The sequence below is a fragment of the Equus quagga genome, chromosome 10, assembly GCF_021613505.1.
Source record: "Equus quagga isolate Etosha38 chromosome 10, UCLA_HA_Equagga_1.0, whole genome shotgun sequence".
Classification (NCBI taxonomy): Eukaryota; Metazoa; Chordata; class Mammalia; order Perissodactyla; family Equidae; genus Equus; species Equus quagga.
The window spans coordinates 33983110-34007610 of record NC_060276.1 but is presented as its reverse complement, the minus strand read 5'-3'; positions in this window follow the sequence as shown (position 1 = coordinate 34007610).

Sequence of the window (24501 nt, the reverse complement as noted above, 5' to 3'; positions counted from 1 at the left end):
AGCAAATCCAAACCATGCAGAGTATACAAAACTAATACATAGTTTTTGGATCAAAGAAAAAATTAAAACTTCAATTACATACTATTTATATAGTAATGATGAATGCAACATATTAACAATTTAGAGAAAGCACCCAACACTTTATTCAAAGGAAAATTCACATAATTTTTTGCCAAACAAGACAGGAGAAAAATAAGTCATGAAGCTAGAAAAGGAAAAATAGAGGAAAATTAAGAAAGCATGAGTGATTATTACAGATGAAAGAAGAAATGAAACAGAAACCCAGAAAAACTGATAAGTAAAGCTGAGCCAGATTTTGAAATAACACGTAACTGACAAATTCCCAGCAAGAGTAATCAAGGATACAAGAGGAAAAAAAGAATAAAGAAAAAGAAAGCACAACGTTAGAAATGTTATGTAGTGAGTAGACCAGTGTTCCCCCAAAGTTCACGTTCATTTGGAATATCGGAATGTGACCTTACTGAAAATAGGGTCTTTGGAGATATAATTAAGATGAAGTCATACTGGAGTAGCATGAGCCCTAAATCTAATGACTGGTGAACACACAGAAGAACACAGAGAGACACAGGGAAGAGGGCCCTGTGAAGACAGAGGTGGAGATTGGAGTTATGCTGACACAAGCCAAGGAAGATCAGGAGCCCCCAGAAACTGGAAGAGGCGAGGAAGGATTCTCCCCCTAGAACCTTTGGAGGCATCGGGCCCTGTAGAAAACCTTGATTTTAGACTCTGGCTTCCAGAACTAGGAGAGAATACATTTTGGTTGCTTCAAGCCCCCAGTTTGTGACACTTTGTTATGACAACCCTAAGAGACTAATATACATAAAAGCTTAAAAATTGAAGGCTAAATATATTATAGGGACTGTTCTAAGTGTTTCATACTTTTACATATGCTAACTAATTTCATCCATAGACACCTAGTGAAGTAGGTGCTATTTTACAGATGAAAATAATGAGTGTTTAAGTAATTTGTCCAAGGATTCAAACATAGATAGATTGATTTCAGAGCCTGTGGTCTTAATCACTACAATTAACTTCCTCTCAGACATAGTACCGACATACTAGGTTTAAAGAGAGAGGTGGGGGCCGGCCCCGTGGCCAAGTGGTTAAGTTCTGCACTCCACTTCTGCAGTTCGGAGACTGGGCACGGACATGACACCGTTCGTCAGGCCATGCTGAGGTGGCATCCCACATGCCACAACCAGAGGCACTTACAACTGGAATATACAACTATGTACTGGGGGGCTTTGGGAAGAAAAGAGTAAAAAGAAGATTGGCAACAGTTGTTAGTTCAGGTGCCAATCTTTAAAAAGTAAATAAAAGAGAGAGACAGACAGAGTGAATGTTACACATTTAAAATCCTGGGCATATTAAGAAAAATTGACCCAAGAAAAGTAGGAAATTAATAAGCATGGAAAACATTGTCAAATAACTATCAATTTTTCATTACAAACCAAACAATAAAACAATACAAAACAAAATAATACCACATCAAGTCCCATAGGTTAGTCCTTTCAAATACTTAAGAAAGGATTTGTGGAAGGCAATCTATGTATTTTAAAAGGTTAAAAACATTTATAGACTTTAAATGAGTAATTCTTCTCCTAGTAACTTATCCCAAGGAAATAATGCTATAAACCTGCAATGTTTAATGTACAGGTACATCAATTATAATCATAATATTGTTTGTAATTTGGAAACAACAGAAGTGTGTAATTGTCGGGGATTAACTAGGAAAATTATGGTTTATCTTTAAAATAAAATATAATACACTCATTAAAATAATAGTGTAGAGCATATAATTATGGACATGGAAGTATGTTTTTAAAATATTTTTCCCAGCTTTATTGAGGTATGATTGAAAAATAAAAATTATGTATATTTAGGTTGTACAACATGATTTTTTTAAGGTTTACACTGTGGTCTCTATGTTTTATTCTAGGAGTTTTATGGTTTCAGTCTTACATTTAAGTCTTTAATCCATGTCAAGTTAATTTTTGTGTATGGTTTAAGATAAGGGTCAAATTTTATTCTTTTACATGCAAATGTCCATTTTTCTCAGCACCATTTATTGAAGAGACTATCCTTTCCCTATTGTGTATTCTTTTTTTTTTAAGATTTTATTTTTTTCCCTTTTTCTCCCCAAAACCCCCCGGTACATAGTTGTATATTCTTTGTTGTGGGTCCTTCTAATTGTGGCATGTGGGACACTGTCTCAGCGTGGTTTGATGAGCAGTGCCATGTCCGCGCCCAGGATTCGAACCAACGAAACACTGGGCCACCTTCAGCGGAGCGCGCGAACTTAACCACTCGGCCATGGGGCCAACCCCCCTATTGTGTATTCTTGGCACCCTTGTCCAAGATTAGTTGATCCTATAAATGTGGGTCTAGTTCTGGGCTATTTTATTCCATTGGTTTGTGTCTGTTTTTACATCAGTACCAGGGTTGCAGTCATGTAAAGGCTTGACTGGTGTTGGAGAATCCGCTTTGAAATTTACTCGCAATTGTTGGCTTGCCTCAGTTCCTCCCTGGCTGTTGGCCAGAGGCCTTTCTTCCGTATAATATGAGTAAACCAATAGGCTGCCTGAGTGTTCTCATAACATGGCAGCTGGTTTTCCCTGGAGTGAGTGATCCAAAAGAGAGTAGAGACAGAGACACAGAAGGAAGCCACAGTCTTCTATAACCTAATTTCGGAAATGTCATACCATTACTTCTGTTGTCTGATATTTGTCACACAGACCAAATCTGTAAAGGAGTTGGCCTTGGACCTTGGAATGTGTAAGTTTTGGATGGGACATACTAGCTTTGGCCAAGAACAGTTAGCCTTGAACTGGAGTGGGGAAACCTTGACCTCTGAAATATGAGAAGGGGAAAAGATGGGTGCCATTATTAGAAATGTTAAAGTATTAAGGCAGGAAACTTGATGGAGTTCACACTTAATTGTAACTTTTTTCCTCTTATAAAGGCAGCAAGACATTTTGCTGAGTCTGACTGAGATGAGGTAATAAGGCCTGGAGAGTTTTGTGCAAGCTTAAAACACCTGTTGTTTGGAATGGGAAAGAGGCCTAACCAGGGAAAGGATTGTAGAGAAAGCTTGAGAGCCCAGATGATAATATCTGTGATCTCTCGTGTCACCCTTAAACTCAAAGAACAGCATTACCAGCTCTAGTGTGTAATAATGTTCATCTGTTGATCATTAAAATACTTGCTGTTAAAGTCTTTCATGTTAAAGGAAAACTGTTACTCTACTCACGACACTTCTGAAAACAAATATATGGCTTTTTTCCCCCCACACCAACCAATTTTCCAACTTTCTGGACATCAAGTGGGTGTCCTATAATGACTATATATAACTAACTACCCAGAGTGAGTGTCAGACTTCACATGTTTAATGGTTCAGCTCCATAAGACTACTCTCACTTCAGATGCCATTGGCAAGTAATGGATCCCTAGGGTACCCACACTTCTGCTTGACTTGGCTACAAAGTTGGGGTTGCCACCTAACCTCCTTTAGATTTGATAATTTGGAATGGCTTGCAAAACTTAGGGAAAAATTTACTTACATTTACTGGTTTACTATAAAGGACGTTATAAAGGATACAGGTGGACAGCCAGATGAAAAGGTACATACGACGAGGTCTGGAAGGGTCCTGAATGCAGGAGTTTATCTCTCCATAGAGTTGGGGTGCACCACACTCCTGGCACATGGATGCATTCACCATCTCAGAAACTCTCCAAACCCCATAGTTTAGGGACTTTCATGGAGGCTTCATCATGTAGGCATGATCAATTATTAACTCAATATCCAGTCCCTCTTCCTTCCCTGGAGGATGGGGATGGAGCTGAAAGTACCAAGCATCTAATCATGGCTTGGTCTTTCTGGTGACCAGCTCCCATTCTGAAGCTATCTAAAGAGCCCACCAAGAGTCTCCTTGTTAGAGCAAAGAATGCTTCTATCACCCAGGAAATTCCAAGGGATTCAAGAGCTCTGTGAAACATGCTACTATCACCCCCATCACTCAGGAAATTATAAGAGTTTTAGGAGCTCTGTGTCAGGATCAGGGGGCAGAAACCAAATATATATTTCTTATTATGTCACATGTGTTATTGGCCAGCCTCTGGCATGGTTTATATCTATTTAAAAATGATGATGAGTTAATGTAAGATGTTTTCATAGCATTTCTCCTTACTGCTTGCTAAGTCAGCCTTCTTGAATTATGTTTATAGAAAGCTCAAGATGTAGCTAACTTCAGTTCTAGGATGGCAGTTATCAGTCCCCATTTGGGGCCAAACAAAAAGCAAAATTTTGGTCTTCTCTTTGAAATGGCCTTCGCCATTAAAATAGGATCTTTGCAAGGATATTTTGTGTAGGCGACATGAATTATTTTTAGGTAGAAAAGATTTCATTACAGAGGTCAAGAGTTTTCACACAGGTACATAAAGCTTAGCGTTTTTTAAAACATGGAAGCTCATTAACATTTCAGACAAGCCCTCAAGCTTAGCAGTTTCCCTTTTTCTGAAGAAAACATCAGAAACCCTATATTACTGGAGAACACAAAGAATACTATATACCTAAACATAGGGGCTGAAAAGCATGTTAAAAATGCTTTTCAGCAAGTTGAAACATAGACAGTGAATTCAATATACACTAAAAATTGTATATCCATGTTCCAGTTCTTCTGTAAAACCTATTGACCAATGCCCAGGACTCACTGAATGCTTGCAGATAATAGACTCCTCTCTATTAAGTCAGGACTCTTGTTGCCAGCAGCTGAGAGGTATAAGAGTCAAGATAGGGTTGTATTTGTTTCCAAACTTGGTTAGGCCAATTGAACTTGCTGTTGTTATACGTAATTTAGTTTTTATATTATGACAACCAATGGAACATGACTACAACAATAAAATTATTGTTTCTATAACAACCAAGTTGAATAAACAATATTAGGAATAAAGTAAGGGACCTAGAGATATAGCAGAGATTAATAAGAATATTATAAATTACGTCATACTAATACTCTTGAAAAATTAGATGAAATGAATAGATTTCTAGAAAAATATAAATTAGCAAAGATGACTCAATGAAAAAAGAAATATTTTAATTTACTGTGGTAGCATTCAAGGAACTTATTCACGAGCAGAAAAATCTCTGCACAGGGAAAACACCAGACCCAGATAGTTTAACCATCTTACACAAAATATTTTAGAGGGGAGAAAAAGAGGGAACAATCCCTAAATCATTTTATAAGGTCAGTATATAAACATGATACCAAACCAGAGAAAGACAGTATGTGAGAGGAGAATTAGAGGTCAAACTCACTCATAAATATAAATGACAAATTTTAATGAAAATGCTTTAAAAAATTAGTCTAACAATACTTAAAAAGATAATTCATTGATATCTAGATAAATTTATTTCAGATATGCAAGGGTTTATTTCAGAAATGCAATGACAATAAATTTTAAGTCCCTCTGTGAGAATTTTTGGCTTATGTAATAATATATTAGAAAATTTATTAATGTAATTCACCACATTAACATATCATCTCAGTAGATATAGTAAAAGCATTTGATAAAAATTTAACGTATATTCATGATAAAAATAAACCCGTAGCAAATTAGGCATAAGTAGAAACTTCTTTAATTTAATGAAGGAAACTTAGAAAAAACTCTACTGTCAACATCATACTTGAGGTTGAAATTTCAAAAGCATCCCCTTGAAATTAGAGATGAGAGAGGGATACCTACTAACACCATTTCTATTCAATTGTTTATAGGATATCTAAGCCAGAAGACTAAGACGAAATAAAGGAATGGAAGATATAAGGATTTAAAAGGAATAAACAAGCTGTAATTTTTTCTAAGATTTTATGATTATCACTTTCTCAGGTTATATGACACTTTTATTTATTTCTGGGAATAGGAGGGGGTTAGTTTATTTGAAACAACCCCCCATTTAAGAAACTAACAATTGTAAATAAAATATTATTTAAAATCTTCTTAAAGGAAACTGAGAGATTACTAGATATTATTAAATCACAGGCCAAAATCTTAGATGACAGCGGGAAAAGGGAGATATAGGCTGAGCTCCGAAGCCATTTTTATCATTAAGGAATTTTCCGGCATGGGTGACTGTCTCAAGGTGGCAGGTGGGACAGAAGTCATTATCCAGGGCCTGCCTATGGTGGGGAGACTATTAGGAGACTTCCCCTATAAAAGTGAACCCCAAAGCACTATACTCTTGAGTAAGGGTGAATCAGAAGTAAATCCCACCAATTCCACCCACTCAGAAGAAGTGTATGAGAAGTTGCCTTGGCACTGAACAAAATATGGGAATTAAAAGACTAGTCCCTACGAAATTGTTAATACAAGCTGGTCTTCACACCTATTTTCAGTTGAAATTCATCACCTGGTTGGACAAACAACTTCAAGAAATGAAAGTGCTACCTAACAGGTAGAGCCCCTAGGTCCTTGGAAGAAGCAAACACAAATATTCTCTGGAGGAAAGTACCTCATCCTAATCCTCAAAGAATGTCTACAAATGAAAACATAACATACCAAAACTTATGGGATGCAGCAAAAGCAGACTTCAGTATAAAATTTATAGCCGCAAATACTTACATTAAAAAAGATCTTAAATCAATAACCTAACTTTACACCTCAAGGTACTAGAAAAAAGAAGAGCAGACTAAACCTAAAGCTAGCAGAAGGCAGGAAATAATAAAGATTAGAGCAGAGATAATGCAAATAAAGAATAGAAAAACCATAGAACCAATGAAGCCAAAAGTTGGTTCTTTGAAAAGCTCAGCACAATTGACAAACATTTTAGTAGACTGACTAAGAAAACAGAAAAGGTGCAGATAGCTAAAATTATAAATAAAAGTGAAAACAATGCTGCTGACTTTAAAGAGCAAATGAAATGCAAAGTAAGCAGAAGAAACAAAATAATGAATACAAGAGCAGAAATCAATGAAGAAGAAAATGGAAAAAAGAGAAAATTAATGAAATCAAAAGATAGTTCTTTGAGAATATCAAAAATTTGATAAACTTCTAGCCAGATTGGTTAAGAAAATAAAGAGAGAAGACATATAAATTAGCAATATCAGAAATGAGATAGGCAACATCACTAAAGAATTTTAACAGATATTGAAATGATAAGAGAATATTAGAATAACATACAAATAAGTTCAATAACTTAGGCTAACTGGACAAATTCCTTGAAAGACATAAACTACCAAAGCTGACTCAAGAAGAGATAGAATGACTATCCCTACACCTATTTAATAAATAAAATTTTTAGTTAAAAATCTTTCTAGAAACACAATTGCAAGGTCCACAGCTTTCACTGGTAAATTTTACCAAGCATTTAAGGAAGAAATGAAACAATCCTAAACAAACTCTTCCAGAAAATTGAAGAGGAAGGAATGCTTCCCAATTTATTCTAGGAGGCCAGCATTACCCTGGTACAAAAAAATAGACAAAGAAATCACAAGAAAAATAGAGATCAATATTCTTCATGAACACAGACGTAAAAATTCTGAGCAAAATTTTAGTGAATTGTCTCCAACAATATATAAAAGAGATAGTACATCATGACAAAACAAATCCAAGACTGACTTAGCATTATGTCTATTAATGTAATTCACCATATTAACAGATGAGAAAAGAAAAACCATATCATCATCATCATAGACCCCGATAAGGCATTTGACAAAATCCACCATCCGTTCCTGATAAAAATTCTCAGCAAACCAGGAATAAAAGGAAGTGTTCCTAAACTGATAAAGTGCACCAGCAAAAAAAATTATGACTAACATTATATGTAAAGGTGAAAGACTCAATGTTTTCTCCCTGAGATCATGAACAATGCAAGGACATCACCTTTTACCACTAATACAAGTGGTAATAAGTGGTAATACCACTAATATTCACTAATCTAAGTGAGTATACAACAGTAGACTGGTAGTTCTCTCTTTCTTGCCTTATAGCAATAGATAGAACTACCAGTCTACTGTTGTATATTCACTTAGATTAGTGAATATTAGTCCTTATATTGCTATAAGGCAAGAAAGAGGAATCCTGATAGGAAAGGAAACAAAAACTAAAACTGTCATTATTTTAAGTTTATATGATCTTCTATGTAGAAATCGGATGGAATCTACAAAAATACCTACTAGAATTAATAAATGAGTCTAGCAGAGATTCAGAATAGAACATTAACATACAAAAATCAGTTGTATTATATATACTAGCAACAATCAGAAGTTGTGATGGAAAAAACAATGCCATTAAGAGTAGCACCAAAATATGTTAAATACTTCGGGATTAATCAAACAAAAGATGTGCAAAACCTGTACAATGAAAACCAAAAAGCATGGCTGAGAAAAATTAAAGGAGACCTAAGTAAGTAGAGAGATACATTGTTTTATTGTTTAAATGAATCAGAAGGAAGATTCAATATTATTAAGATTTTAATTATACACAATTTTATCTACAGATTCAACACAATCCCAATCAAAATGCTGGTATGGTTTTTCTTTTTGGAAAGTGACAAGCTGATTCTCAAGACAGTGTAGTATTGGCATAAAGACAGACAACTAGATCGATTTTTGCCAGCATCCGTAAAACTGTGGCAGACCAACTTGTCAGCTTGCAAGCATGGTAAAATCTCAGACCCTTCACAGTTCTTGACACAAGGGCCTTCAAAGTTCTTTGTAATGATATATTTCATAAACTGGGTTGTGAGTACATGGATGATCATTTAAGGTTTATCCTTTATATCTCACATATACATTATATATTATTTTTGTATGATAAATTTAATTATAAAAATAAAAAATACTAAAACGATTTAGAAAAACTCAGTAAATCCATGTCACTAAAAATTTTGCTGTCCAACCAAGTGGGGCTATAACAACTATACGTAATTGGAAATAAGATCATAAAATCTAGAAGGATCTTTCACTCCATATGCTTTACAAGGGTCAGTAGATTCTTACTTCGTGTTAAAGGAACAAAGTAGAAATTATTGATGACACTTACAAGTGAGATGTATGCAAGAAAAATGATAATGTAGGCCTTGATCCTACATCAAAATATTGGGAAGTGAATGTACATTTATATTTTAAGTTAAAATAAAATATCTAAGGTATATATGCATCCTTTTTTTATTGTTTTCTGCTTTAAAGATTTTTTAAGTAGTCAACCATCTGTCTCTATTGCATTGGTAAGAGGGCTTGTATCATATTTTAAATTAATGTAGCAAACAAATCACTGGGTAAATGTTGCTTGGATGGGGCCAGCCCCAGTGGCCTAGTGGTTAAGTTCAGCACCCTCTGCTCTCGCAACCCAGGTTTGGTTCCTGGGCACAGACCTACACTACTCGTCTGTCAGTGACCGTGCTGTCCCGGAGGCTCACATACAAAAAGAGGAAGATTGGCAATAGATGTTAGCTCAGGGCCAATCTTCCTCAGCAAAACAAAACAAAACAAAAAACAGTTCCCAAACTGAAAAAAAAAAAAAAGCTTGAATGTTTGACTTTTCGTTTAAGTAAGAGCTCAAGAACTTGGGAAGAACTTCAAATCTCCATGGCACCCAGGGACTTATTTTCAGCTCTGAGTACAACAGGAAACCTGACACTGATTTTGGCAAAGACTGAGCCATTCAAGGGAACAAGGTAAGTTTACACGTTATTGCATATGAGATTTCAGGTGAAGAGGCAGAACTTCGATAATGAGACCTGGTATTCCTCAGAATTTGACCCAACAAATGCCTTTTATTTTCCCTGGACTATCCATGTCTTAGAATCTTTCAAGTTGCTTCATGTTTCCCTCTTTCCTGACAGGTAGATAGCAGGGAAGACACATACAGAGTAAGAGAAAGAGAGATGTTAAAAAGAGAAAGGTAGAGAAAATTTGCGAAGAAAGAGGAAGAAGGAAAGAAGAGAGAAAGAAGGAGCCAACAGGAAAATAAATAGATATAGCAAGACAGAAAGAATAAGCAGAGGGAATTAAAAAGCAGGAATAGGAAGCCTGTGTCTATGGTGATAATGGTGAATTCTAATAAGAATTTCTACTATTTGTTATGCCCTTTCTGTTTACCAAGTACTTTGCCTTATATCATTTAATCTGTATAACAACATTACGAAGTAGCTCCTATTATTCCCATTTTATAAACGAGGAAACAAGAGGCCAGAAGTTAGGTAACTTGCTGCAGAGTGGTGGTATCTGGATTTGAATCCAGGTCTGTTTGTCTCTAGAGCCAAGTTTTTCCATTGTATCAAGCTACCTCTATATGATGCTGAACAACAGGTTATAAGGCAAAAACTTATGCTCAACAGTTTTATATGGCATCATATAAACGTATCAACAGAACACACAGCACAAAATAGCATAGCTTTTGTTTCCCTTCATTACCTCTTCTTATGCTTTCCACAAGGGAGATAAGCAGGCAGGCAGGCAGAAAAATAAAGCCCTAGCTTCAGTTTTCACTTTTACTGGAACTTTCAGTTCAAGCAGATAGCTTACCTCCCTCTGATCTTACAGAAGCCTTAATGCCCAGTTCACTCAGAGAAACTTGTTCCAAACCAGTGTTTCCTAACCTCTTGGGAGTTATGAACCCCTTTGAGATTCTGAAGAAAGCTAAAGACGCTCTCTCCAGAAATACTGCATATACATGCAAAATTTTGCATAACAATTCAGGAGTTTCATAGGCCCCCTCAAAATTCTGAGTTTTGCATCTGAGATGAAAATCTTAGGATCTGGAAGTGCAAAGAGAGTGATAGCAAAATCTGAGACGGAGGATGAGCACCCAGCTTAGCACTCTGTCTCTGCCCAAACTTTAAGTTCTTTCAAATGCAAAGTTGGATGTGGTTGTCTTCTCTTCCATTTTAAGGCAAAACCCCATGAAAATTTGATACAAGAAGATTAAGCTTAAATTCCTACCTAGACTCAAATTTGGTGATTGATTTACACTAAGAAGATAATAAGTTCCATCATAGCATTAAATTCTTTGTATACACCAGTGCCCACTGGTGGTCAGCGAAAAGCCTTTTGCCTTGAGTATTTGGATGTTAGAGATGGCTATTACTTCCTGGAGGAGGATAGCTCACTCTGAATTTCAAAATATATCTTCTTTCTAGACGTTGCTTACTTTCAATTTTGATTTTTCAAAACTCATGTATTCCACTAAAATTTTGATGAGGCCTTGTTGGGGTTTATGGTGAAATAGTGGCATGTAGGAAAGAATGAAGAACAAAGAGTCGGGACCTGCCAGTAACTTGCAGTGTTATTGTTACTGAAGGTAAGGCACATTTCCTTTGTGTCCTCAGTATTTTTATCTGTAGCATGAGGAGATTATACTATTATTTGTGCTTTTCAAATGTCTTTAAAAATTTTTTAGTCGCAAAAATCTTTTTTTAATGGAAATCTTGTGCAGAATGTGAATATATAAGCTGATAAAAGTAGAGTAGCTGTGATCAAGAAAATGATAATGGTGATGACAAGAAGTCAGATTCCCTCCTTCTTTCTCACCCTCTCTCCACACCACCAACACACCCCTGAAGCACATCCATAAAGTATACTTTGAAAACAGTTGATCTAGAGAGCAACAGCAAGTAATGGTCAAGGGCATGTGCTTTGGAGTCAAGCATATATGGGTTCTACACCTGGCTTCACCACTTAAGAGCTCTGTGCTCTTGGGCAAACTGTTTAATCCCTCTATGCCTCAGTTTCCAAGTCTGACAAGTGAGGATGAGAAATAGCTCTTATCTCATAAGGTGGTTGTGAAGATTTAATGAGTTAATACATGTAAAGTGATTAGTCCAGTGTCTGGCACATGGTAAGTGCTCAATAAATGTTTGCTCTTATTATTATTGCTCTATACTATTTTAAACTATTTACTTTCTTGGATGTTGGATTTTTTTTTTATTCCGATAAATATTCTTGAGGTTTGTTCTGGGGTGCTGTTACATCACTTGGAAAGACAATGATACTTTCAGGTCTTACTTTTAGGATTTGTTAGGCAAAACTGAAGTTATGCTCAGTCTAGGACTAATTATTTCCCACTACTAAGGGTAGAGCCTTCTGTCAGTAAGAAATGAAGGCCTGGGCAATTGCCTGGATTGGCCATACCCAAGACAGGGTTTTTAGGAGACTCGATAATGGCCCTGGTGTAAGAGAATGAATGAGTTGTCTTTGTTCTAATCAGTTCAACCAAACCATGGACTGGGAGACTAAAAAGCTACATGGAGTTTGAAAGTCCTGTAATATGTGTATGTTTTTATATGTGTGTATATATATAATCAGTATGTAAACAGTATATGTTGTTTAAGCTGAATAGTAGATTGTTTCATCTTCCATTTATGACTGATGCTAACATACATCCAGGCATATTCTGGCAATATGGGAGAAAGTTTTTGATGTCATTACCATTATTGGCTATTTAGTGGTTATGGCTAAGGATATATGGTATTGGGTTGGTGTAGGATAAGTCAGTCAGAAAACTATGACCTCTCTATGACTTTACATGCCAAGGTAGATATTCAAAGACACCTCAAATTACCCTGAGATAAACTTCAGCAATTTGTTCATAGATTTAAAATAAGTAGGACCCAAATAAGAATTTAATAGAAAATATAAAACAAGCTGCAGTGAGCTTCCACATGTCCACTTTATGAGTCTTGCTTTAGCTGTTATTATTGTTACTTTGTAATTCTGCATATGTAAGTTCACCACTCAAGAGGCTATTGTCTCCCATCAGTTATTTTGCCCTAGTTAGGATACAGTCACCAGAATGATTCTAGTGGGTGTTTTTATTTGCATAGTCGCATGATTAAATCTACAAGGCGCACATTTCATCTGCAATTTAAATCAGCAACATTAGGTTTCAATCAGAATTCTTTTTCATCAGCCCATTGATAAAGTAAAGTTCATATACAACAGTGTTTCTTTTTGTGTATTTATTGACTTATTTTATTCAGGTCACAATGGTTTATAACATTGTGAAATTTCAGGTGTACGTTATTATTTATCTGTTTCTGCATAGACTGCATCATGCTCACCATGAATAGTCTATTATCCGTGACCCTATACATGTGCCCCTTTACCCGTTTGACCCACCCTGCAACCCCTTTGTCCATGTGTTTGTTTATCTTCCACATATGAGTGAAATCATACAATATTTGTCTTTCTTTATCTGGCTTATTTCACTGAACATAATACCATCAAGGTCCACCCATGTTGTTTCAAATGGGACAATTTTGTCTTGTTTTATGGTTGAGTAGTATTCCATTGTGTGTTTATATATATGTGTATATATATATATATATATACACCACATCTTCTTTATCCATTCATCTATTGATGGACACTTAGGTTGCTTCCAAGCCTTGGCTATTGTGAATAATGCTGCAATGAAAATAAGGGTGCCTAAGTCTCTTTGAATTGTTGATTTCAAGTTCTTTGGATAAATACCCTGCAGTGGGATAGCTGGGTCATATGGTATTTCTATTTTCAGTTTTTTGAGAAATCACCATACTGTTTTCCATAGAGGCTGCACCAGTTTGCATTCCCACCAGGAGTGTATGAGGGATCCTTTATCTCCACAACCTTGCCAAAATTTGGGATTTTTTTGTCTTGGTAATTATAGCCATTCTAACAGGTGTAAGGTAATATTTCATTGTACTTTTCATTTGCATTTCCCTAATGATTAGTGATGTTGAACATCTTTTCATGTGACTCTTGGCCATCTGTATAGCTTCCTTGGAAAAATATCTGTTCATATCCTCTCCCATTTTTTGATTGGACTGTTTGTTTTGTTATTGTTGATTTATATCAGTTCTTCGTATATTTTGGAAATTAACCCCTTGTAGGATATATCACTTGCAAATGTTTTCTCCCACTTGGTGAGTTGTCTTTTCATTTTGTTCCTGATATCCTCTGCCTTGCAGAAGCTCTTTCGTCTGATGTAGTCCCATTTGTTTATTTTTTCTTTTGTTTCCCATGCCTGAGTAGACATGTTATTTGAACAGATGCTGCTAAGACTGATGTCTAAGAGTGTACTGCCTATATTTTCTTCTAGGAGTATTATGGTTTCATATCTTGCCTTCAAATATTTAATCCATTTTGAGTTAATTTTTGTGTATGGCATAAAATAGTGGGCTACTTTCATTCTTTTTCATATGGCTGTCCATTTTTCCCAGCATCATTTATTGAAGAGACTTTCCTTTTTCCATTGTCTGTTCTTGGGTCCTTTGTCAAAGATTAGCTGTCTGCAGATGTGTGGTTTTATTTCTGGGGTTTTGATTCTGTTCCATTGATCCATGTGTCTGTTTTTGTACCAGTACCATGCTGTTTTGATTACTACAGGTTTGTAGTATATTTTGAAGTCAGGGATTGTGATGCCTCCAGCTTTCTTCTTTTTTCTCAGGATTGCTTTGGCTATTTGGGGGTCTTTTCTTGTTCCATATAAATTTTAGGATTCGTTGTTCTATTTCCGTGAAGAATGTCATTGGGATTCTGATTGGGATTGCATTGAATCTGTAGATGGCTTCAGGTAATATGGACAGATTAACTATGTTTCTTCTTCAAATCCGTGTGCACAGAATATCTTTCCATTTCTTTATGTCTTCTCCAATTTCTTTCAATAATGTCTTGTAGTTTTCAGTGGATAGGCCTTTCAGCTCCTTGGTTAAATTTATTCCTAGATATTTTGTTCTTCTTGTTGCAATTGTAAATGGGATTGTGTTCTTGAGTTCTCTTTCTGTTAGTTTGTTACTAGAGTATAGAAATGCAACTGATTTTTGTAAGTTGATTTTGTTCCCTGCAACTTTGCTGTAGTTGTTGATTATTTCTAATAGTTTTCTGATGGATTCTTTAGGGTTTTCTATATATAAAATCATGCCATCTACAAACAGCAAGAGTTTCACTTCTTCCTTACCAATTTGGATACCTTTTCTTTCTTTTTCTTGCCTAATTGCTCTCACCAAGACCTCCTGTACTATGTTGAATAAGAGTGGCAAGAATGGGCACCCTCGTCTTGTTCCTGTTCTCAGAGGGATGGCTTTCAGTTTTTCCCCATTGGGTATGATGTTGACTGTGGATTTGTTATATATGGCCCTTATTATGTTGAGGTACTTACCTTCTATACCCATTATATTGAGAGTTTTTATCATAAATGGCTGTTGGATCTTTTCAAATGCTTTATCTGCATCTATTGAGTTGATCATGTGATTTTTATTCCTCATTTTGTTAACGTGGTATATCACATTGATTGATTTGCAGATGTTAAACCATCCCTGCATCCCTAGTATGAATCCCACTTGATTGTAGTGTATGATCCTTTTAATGTATTGCTGTATTTGGTTCACCAAATATTTTGTTGAAGACTTTGCATCTATATTCATCAACAATATTGTCCTGTAATTTTCCTTCTTTGTGTTGTCCTTGTCTGGCTTTGGGATGAGGGTGATGTTGGCCTCATAGAATGAGTTAGGAAGTGTTCCATCTTCTTCAATGTTTTGGAATAGTTTGAGAAGAATAGGTATTAAATGTTCTTTGAATGTTTGATAGAATTCTCCAGAGAAGGCATCTGGTCCCGGATTTTAATTTTTTGGAAGGTTTTTCATTACTGTTTCAATCTCTTTACTTGTGATTGGTCTGTTCAGATTCTCTATTTTTTCTTGATTCAATTTTGGGTAGTTCTATGAGTCTAAGAATTTATCCATTTCTTCTATCTTTGTTGGCATATAGCTTTTCATAGTATTTTCTTATAATCTTTGTATTTCTGTGTAAATCTATTGTAATTTATCCTCTTTCAGTTATAATTCTGTTTATTTAAGTCTTTTCTTTTTTTCTTAGTGAGTCTGGCTAGTGGCTTATCAATTTTGTTTATCTTTGCAAAGAATCATCTCTTGATTTCATTGATCCCTTCTACTTTTTTTTTTGTTTCTATTTCATTTATTTCTGCTCCAATTTTTATTATTTCTCTCCTTCTGCTGACTTTGGGCTTTGTTTGTTTTTCTGTTTCTAGTTCTGTTAGGTGTAGTTTAAGATAACTTATTTGAGATTTTTCTTGTTTCTTGAGGTAGTGCTGTATTGCTATGAATTCCCCTCTTAGGACTGCTTTTGCTGCATTCCATATGAGTAGCTATGATGTATTTTCATTTTCATTTGTCTCCAGATATTTTTTGATTTCTCCTTTTATTTCTTATTGATCCATTGGTTGTTCAGTAGCATATTGTTTAATCCCCACATATTTGTGATTTTCCCAGCTTTTTTCTTGTAGTTGATTTCTAGTTTCATAGCATTATTGTCAGAAAAGATGCTTAATATGATTTCAATCTTTTTAAATTTATTGTGGCTTACCTTGTTTCCTAACGTATAGTCTATCTGTGAGAATGTTCCATGTGCAGTTGAGAAGAATGTGTATTCTCATGTTTTTGGATAGAGTATTCTATATATATCCATTAAGTCTATCTGGTCTACTTTTTTATTTCATTCAACTATTTCCTTGTTTACTTTCTGTCTGGGTGATCTAATCATTGATGTAAGTGGGGTGTTGAGGTCCATTACTGTTACTGTGTTACTCTCAATCTTTCCCTTTAGGTCTTTTAGTAGTTGCTTTTTGTACTTGGTGCTCCTGTGTTAGGTGTATACATATTCATAAGTGTTATGTCTTCTTGGTGCAATGTCCCTTTTATCATTATATACTGCCCCTCTTTGTCTCTCTTTGCCTTTTTCATCTTGAAGTCTGCTTTGTCTGATGCAAGTATGGCAACACCTGCTTTCTTTTGTTTGCCATTTGCTTGGGGTATTGTCCTCCATTCCCTCACTCTGAGTCTGTGTTTGTCTTTAGAGCTGAGAGTTGTTTCCTGGAGACAGCATATTGTTGGTTCTTGTTTTTTAATCCATCCAGCCACTCTGTGTCCTTTGGTTGGAGAATTCAAACCATTTACATTTAGAACAATTATTGATATATGAGGGCTTAATACTGCCATTTTGCATCTTGTTTTCTGGTTGTTCTGTATTTCCCTTGTTTCTTGTCTCATGTATTTCTGACTGCCATTTCAGTTTGGTGATTTTCTATGATGGTTTTTTCAGTTTTCTCTTTATTTATCATTTGTGTCTCTGTTCTGATTCTTTTCTTTAGTGGTTACCATGAGGTTTGTATAAAAGATCTAGTAGATGAGGGGCTGGCCCGGTGGTGCAGCAGTTAAATTCACACGTTCCACTTCTCAGTGGCCCAGGGTTCGCTGGTTTGGATCCTGGGTGCGGACATGGCACCGCTTGGCACACCATGCTGTGGTAGGCATCCCACTTATAAAGTAGAGGAAGAATGGGCATGAATGTTAGCTCAAGGCCAGGCTTCCTCAGCAAAAAAGAGGAGAATTGTCAGTAGTTAGCTCAGGGCTAATCGTCTTCAAAAAGAAAAAAACAAAAAAAACCCAAAAAACAAAACAAACAAAAAAAAGATCTAGTAGATGAGATAGTCCATTTTCTGATAGCCCCTTATCTCCTTAACCTAAGCAGGTTCCATCCCTTTCTTCTTCTCCATCTAAGTTATTATTGTAACAACTGATTCCTTTTGTGTGTTGTGAGTTTGTAATTAAAATGAAGTGTTTATAGTTATTTTTGATGCTTTGCTTCCCTTTATCTTTAATGTTATAATTGTTTGCTAACCTGTTCTGATAGAAAGCTATAATTTTCTGATTTTGTCTATTTATCTCCTTGCTCAAGCCTTTGTAAATCTTTTTCTTTTTTTTCAGGTATGAGGGCCTTCTTGATAATTTCTTGTAGGGGGCGGTTCTTGTGATGAACTCCCTCAGCTTTTGTTTATCTGGGGAAGTTTTTATTTCTTCATCATATCTGAAGGATAGGTTCACTGGATAGAGTATTCTTGGCTGTAAGTTTTTATCTTTCAGTATTTTGAATATATTATTCCTCTCTCTCCTAGCCTGTAAGATTTCTGCTGGGAAATCTCCTGAAAGCATTTTAGTGGTCCCTTTGTAGGTTATTTTCTTCTGCCTTACTGCCCTTAATGTTTTTTCTTTGTCATTGACTTTTGCCCATTTTATTAATATATGCCTTGGAGAAGGTCGTTTTGCGTTGATGTAATTAGGAGTTCTATTGGCTACATTTACTTTTACTTCTAGTTCCTTCCTCAGGTTTGGGAAGTTCTCAACTATTATTTCTTTGAACAAGGTCTCTGCTCCTTTCTCCCTCCCTACTCCCTCTGGAATACCTATAATCCTTATGTTGGATTTCCTAATTGAGTTGGATATTTCTTGGAGAATTTCTTCATTTCTTTTTAGTCTTAGTTCTCTCTTCTCCACCTGAAGCATTTCTATATTTCTGTCTTCTAAATTACTAATTCTGTCCTCCATAATGTCAGCTTTGTTTTTTAAGGATTCTAGGTAGTTTTTTATCTTCTCATTGTGTTCTTCATCTCCAGCATTTCTGGGTTTTTTTTGAGTTTCAATCTCTTTTGTGAAGAACTCCTTGTGCTCATTAATTTTATTACTGAGTTCATTGAAGTGTCTTTCTGAGTTTTCTTGTAACTTGTTGAGTTTCTTTATGATAACTATTTTTGAATTCTCTATCATTTAGATTGTAAATTTCTGTGACTTCACAATTGGTTTCTTGAGATTTCTCATTTTCTTCTGCTCTGGACTGTTAATGTATTTCTTCATGGTGTTTGATGTAGTGGACCTTTGCCAGCACATAGTGGTAGTATGTGTTCACAAATTCCACCTGCCACCACTGAGGGGGGGCATGAGCTATGTTTTCTGAACCCACTGCATCTGTTGAAAGTTGTGCTGATAGAGCTTTCTGTGTTTGCCAGCTGTACACTGCTGTTTCACATACGTAGGCACAGGCACTCTGGTGTGGATCCACTGCCCCAGCCGACTAGCCGATCTGGTGCACCAGGCAGGAGGCAGGGAGGGGCACTTTCTTTTACATATGCAATCCCACGTGATCCTGCTCTGCACTCACTGGCAGCACACCTGGGCTGCTCGGCCTGGTGGGTGTGCCCATGTGATGCCTGAGCCACCTCAGTGTGGGGTGTTCCCATGGACTAGGAAGCAGCTCCAAGAGTGAAAGCATTCCTCCAGAGAGCTTCCTGTTCCCCTGTCTCCTCTCAGTGTTGCACGCTGGCTGCTGCATGAGGTCCCGTGCTCTAAATTGCTGCTGTTGGGTGGGGGTGGAGATCCACTTACCTTGTTCCACTGCTTGCCAGGGATCCAGTCCCCCCACCTTCAGACATATGGCTGTGTGGATCTCTCATCCTATTGTGCTATGTGGGCATCCTCTGTTGGTTAATGAATGTCCTTTTTGTTGTATCTTAGGGGAGAGACTAAGGGAACAGCTTACTCTGCCATGATGCTGATGTCACTCTTTTCTAGAAAAGTATTTCTTAAAATTTGGTAAGAGAACCACCTACCACCAAGTCACCTAGAAAACTTATTGAAAATGTAAATTTATAGGCCTCATGCCAGACCTACTAAATCAGAATCTCTAGGTGTGGGGTCCAGGGACCTATATTTTTTAACAAGCTCCCAATAGGCTCTGTCATATACTAATAATTTTTTAAAAGCACTTCTACAGAGCTATTTTTTTAAAGGAAAGTATCTTCTAAGTACAAATCAGTGCTTTTATTGTTAATTCTTAAATGTTTCCAGATACAGTATTGTCTAGCCTTGGATTTAATCTTATATTTACATTTTGGTTCAGTGCTCATTTATAACATCTTTTCTTGGTGTGAGAGCCCTACATAAACAGCTCCAGCTGCAATGTTTCCATTCGGTTTGGAGTTAAAGTACCTCTAGTTGCTCCTTTCACCTCCAGCTGTTTAACACTGTTACTGTCAGAGTGGGTGGGTTCACTTTGCTTAATTTGTTACTGCTGGTTAAAGCAGTGGTTCTCCCACTTAAGGATGCATCAGTATCATTTGGAGGACTCGTTAAAGCACAGATCACTGGGCTCCATCCACAGAGTTTCTGATTCACTAGATCTGAGATGAGGATGCATAATTTGTATTTCTAACAGGTTCCTGGGTGATCTGTTGCTGCATGTCTGGGAATCATACTTTGAGAACCATTAATTTAAAGGAACAGACTTAGGCTGTCTTCCTAAAATTTGGATCTAAATTCCTAAAAAATGGTTCTCAAACCTGACTGCACACGGGAATCATCCTGGAAGCTTAAACAACATACTAGTACCTGGGACTTGCTCCAGATTAATTAAATCAGGATCACTGAGAGTGAAGCCTAGGGGTAAGTGTCTTTTAATATTCACAGGTGATTCTAATGTGAATTCAATGTTGCAACCTGCTGTGCTGGAAGCTCCAGGCCAAATTCCCCTCTATTTCTTCACATCGTCTCTTCCATGTAGTTGACTAATGAGTGAAGAAGGTGAAAAATCCCTGCACTTATTACTTCCTCCACTGGACAACTCCCCTCATTGTACAATGTTGCTTAGGGCCAATCTTACTTTTTAATCCCAACTCTGACCTATTTTCAAGGCTCCTGATGCTGACTTGGAGTGACTTTGCACATCAATATGCCCTTCTCTTTCCCTGTGTCTATGATTCAACAGGTCAATTTCTTTCTGTAGCAAGATGCCATTCATCATCAGAACTATTATTTTGAAGGGTTCTGTGTAGGAGCTCCTCTCCTATACAGCAGATAATGTTTGTAATCTCTTTGTTTATAGCATCCTCCTTAATTGGAATGTGCCAAGTAAGTGACATTAGTTGGAATATCTTAATTATCATCCATTCATCATGCCCATACTTAGGAACAGTACTTTTGATCGTGATGGATCCTTTTTCATTGAAATCTTTTGTAGACCCAAGAAATCACAGTTTTGACACAAAAAGAATACTTTTAGAGAACTATATTGATGCTTAATTTATCTGTCAGGGTTGAGGTAGGGTGGAAAGCAGTTTCTTCCCAGACTGCCTATGGTCTTACCTAGAATGTGGACTTCATTTGGGAAGGGGGCTTCACAGAGATAGGCAGGGGATGTTGGGACCCTGTCAAGTTGAGTCTCTAGTCAGGTTTCTATTTTCCTTCATGTGCTCAATAAATATATACTGAGGGTCTACTGTGCCAGGCACTAAGTGCTGGGGATAGAGCAGTGGGCAAGTTAAAGTTCCTGCCTCATGTAAATGACATTCTATTGGCTAGTGTCTGTAAGACATTGAAAAATGTAAACAAGTAAAAAATATATCTACGTACAATTTCAAATATTGATAAGTGCTATGAAGGAAAGAAGCAGATTAGTGGGATAGAAAGTACGCTGGGAATGAGAGCAGGGCTATGCTCCTTTGCCTAGGGATGTCCAATGAAAAGTCATTGTAGGAAGTTTTAAGCAGAGCAATCACATTATCTGAATTATGATTTTAAAATGATCACTCTAGACGCTGCATAGAGAATGGTCTATAAGGTGGCAAGAGTGAATGCTGGGAGACAAGATTGGAGGTTGTTGTAATTTAGGCTAAAGATAATGGTGGCTTAGCCTAAGATCTTAGCAGTGTAGGGATGAAAAGCGGGTGAATTTGTGAATATCATGAATTTTAGAGGCATAGCCAACAGGACTTGATGATAGATTGGATATGGGATGGGAGGAAAATAGAGGAGGTCCTTGGTTTTTTGGTTTGAATGGTCAAGAAGATGTTGGGGTATTTGCCAAAATGGGGAACAGTGGGAAGAGGAGAAAATTTGGGAGGAAAATCAAGAATTCTGTTTTGGGGGCCGGCCTGGTGGCTCAGCAGTTAAGTGCACATGTTCTGCTTCAGCAGCCCAGGGTTCGCTGGTTCGGATCCCGGGTACACACATGGCACCACTTGTCAAGCCTTGCTGTGGTAGACATCCCACATGTAAAGTAGAGGAAGATGGGCACGGATGTTAGCTCAGGGCCAGTCTTCCTCAGCAAAAAGAGGAGAATTGGCGGCAGATGTTGGCTCAGGGCTAATCTTCCTCAAAAAAAAAAAAAAAGAATTCTCTTTTGGTCTTATTTACTTTGACTTGTCTATATTGAAATGGAGATGCTGAATTGGCATCTTGACTCTGGAGCCCAAGAGAGAGAGGTCTGAGCTGGAGATAAACATTTGTGAGTCATCAACATATAGAGGGAATTTAAAGCTGTGGGCCTGAATGAGACACCCTAGGGAATGAGTGTAGAAAAGAGAAAAGAGATCTGAAGTCTGAACCTTAAGTCAATCTAAAGATTAATAGTCATGGAAATGAGAACGAAGCAGTGGTGACTAATAAGGAGCAGCCAGTGAGGTAGGAGGACAAAGGCAGTGAATGCCTTTTCCATGAACCCAAATGAAAAAAGTGAACCCAGGAGGAAGGAGTGGTCAACTGTATCAAGTCATGCTGGCCAGTGCTGCTGGGTCTGTCCTGAGCCAGTGTGATGTGGAAAATAGAGTGCTGGTTTGCAAAGCAGGAAACTTGAATTTTAAGAATTAACTGCGTCCTCTTCCTCCTCATTATGATATTAGTAGTAATCAATATTTTTTCCATATCTAATATGTTTAAGGCACTGGCCTAAGTGTTTGAATGCATTATCTCAATGAATCCTCAAAGCAGCCATATGGGGTAATATGTATCATTCCCCTTTCACAGATGAAGGGACCGAAGCTCATGGAGGTAAAGTCATTTGCTCAATGTCACACAGTGTCATCTGGGGGAATTAGTTTCCTTCTTTGAGTTTGTTCCCTTCATCTGTAAAATGAGTGAGTGAATTAGTTTAAATTCTTTTCAGCAACAGGACCCTTATCTCAAACAAAAGCAGGTACAGGAACTCAATATATAAAACAATAGAGTTGTACTGTTTCAAGCTTGGGTGTAGGGTCTGTAGTCCCAATCCCTGGGCTTCCACCTACCCCCGACTCTCTGCCCTGCAATTTGCAAACCACTCAACTGGGTGGATTCTATGTGTCCTTTGGCTTTTAAAACTCGAGAATTCAGATTCTCACCTGCCCCCCTAGTGACCAAGGGCTGGCATTACAGGGTTTTCAGTCAGTGTTAGAAAATTCTTCTGCTGCTCTGGGCTACATAACACAGAACCATCAGTACAAGTGGGATGAAATTATGATCACTTGCACTTCAGTGAACTGGCTATGATATAAGCTCCTCACTGCCTTCATTTTGAAGTAAACATCTAGATGAGTAAGGCCCAACAACATACCGTGAAAAAATTAGGTGTTCAATAAGTAGTTGATTTAATAGGAATTGAGTGCTTCTTTGTCATCTCTTTAGGAAAACCTTTCTCTACATCCTCTAGTAAAAGTCAGACTTCCCTCTCTATATGTTCGCTATACCTTCTTCCTACCCCCACTATAGTCTTTGCTACATTGGGTGGTCATTTATCATCTAATTACATGTCTCTCTCCCTTACTAGATGGAATCACGTTCACTTTTTGGTCCTTGGCACCTAGCACAGGTCCTGGCCGCTGAGCTCATCCAACATACGTTGAATGAATAACAGTGTCTCCTTTTTGGGAGAGGGTGGCTGAAAGAAGGGGAGGAAAATTGTTTGGCAGACCTCAAGGGATCCTGGTGCCTCCCGCTCATTTGGTGCTCAGTGGAATGTTTTGTCTCTGGGAACTTTCTCTGTGTGATAATATAGGCTTGGAATTCCTTAGAGCCTATTAGCATGCCATAAACAAAGAGGAATACATGTTTTCCTTTCTCTCAATGTGATCGGACTGCTTCGTGACACTTAGAGTGCAAAATTCTGGTTTTGGTCTTCCAGCTCCAGCTCTGCTAATGGAAACGAAATATAGTCAGGGAAATACAGGTAAATACAGTCAGCAGCCTGCAAGGGAGAAGATCGACCTTTGTTGTAATGTACTGTGGGGGGTGGGGCAGGGCAGCAATTTAATTCCTGTCAGTGCAGAGGCCTTTTGTAGCTAGGAACAGAAAATACTCATGGTAAATGCTAAGTAATGCCAAGTCTGAGGATTTTGACCTGTTGGTCAGAATGAAAACCTTGGACGAGGGTCCTTTCCTTTCCTTCAACTCCAGCAGTATGGTAGAGCAGAAAGAACAGAGTCTCTGTGTGCTATTGACCTGGGCTGAAACCCAGTTCTCTACATTTTTAGTTATGTGACTTTCGGCAAGTTACTCGACTTCTCTGAGTCTTAGTTTCCTCTTGTATAAATTGAGGATAATAACACATACCTTGATAAGTTTGTGTGAGGATTTTAGGTAGTTATATAAAGGGCCTGGCATGTAGTCAATTCTCAATTTATAGTAGCTTAAAAAAATGAAACTAGTTTTATGTGCCAAAAGTAGTCCCAGCATCCCATCCTATTGATGTGTCTTATCTACTAAGCACCTCAGATAGGGAGTGGGGGATGATGGCACCTCTGAGGGCAGGTAGGGAGGGCAATCTTCCTGCCCTTAAGTATCTCAGCATCTCTTGCATCTGTCTGCAGATGGAAGCGTATGTATTTTCATTGGCTAAGCCATTCAGT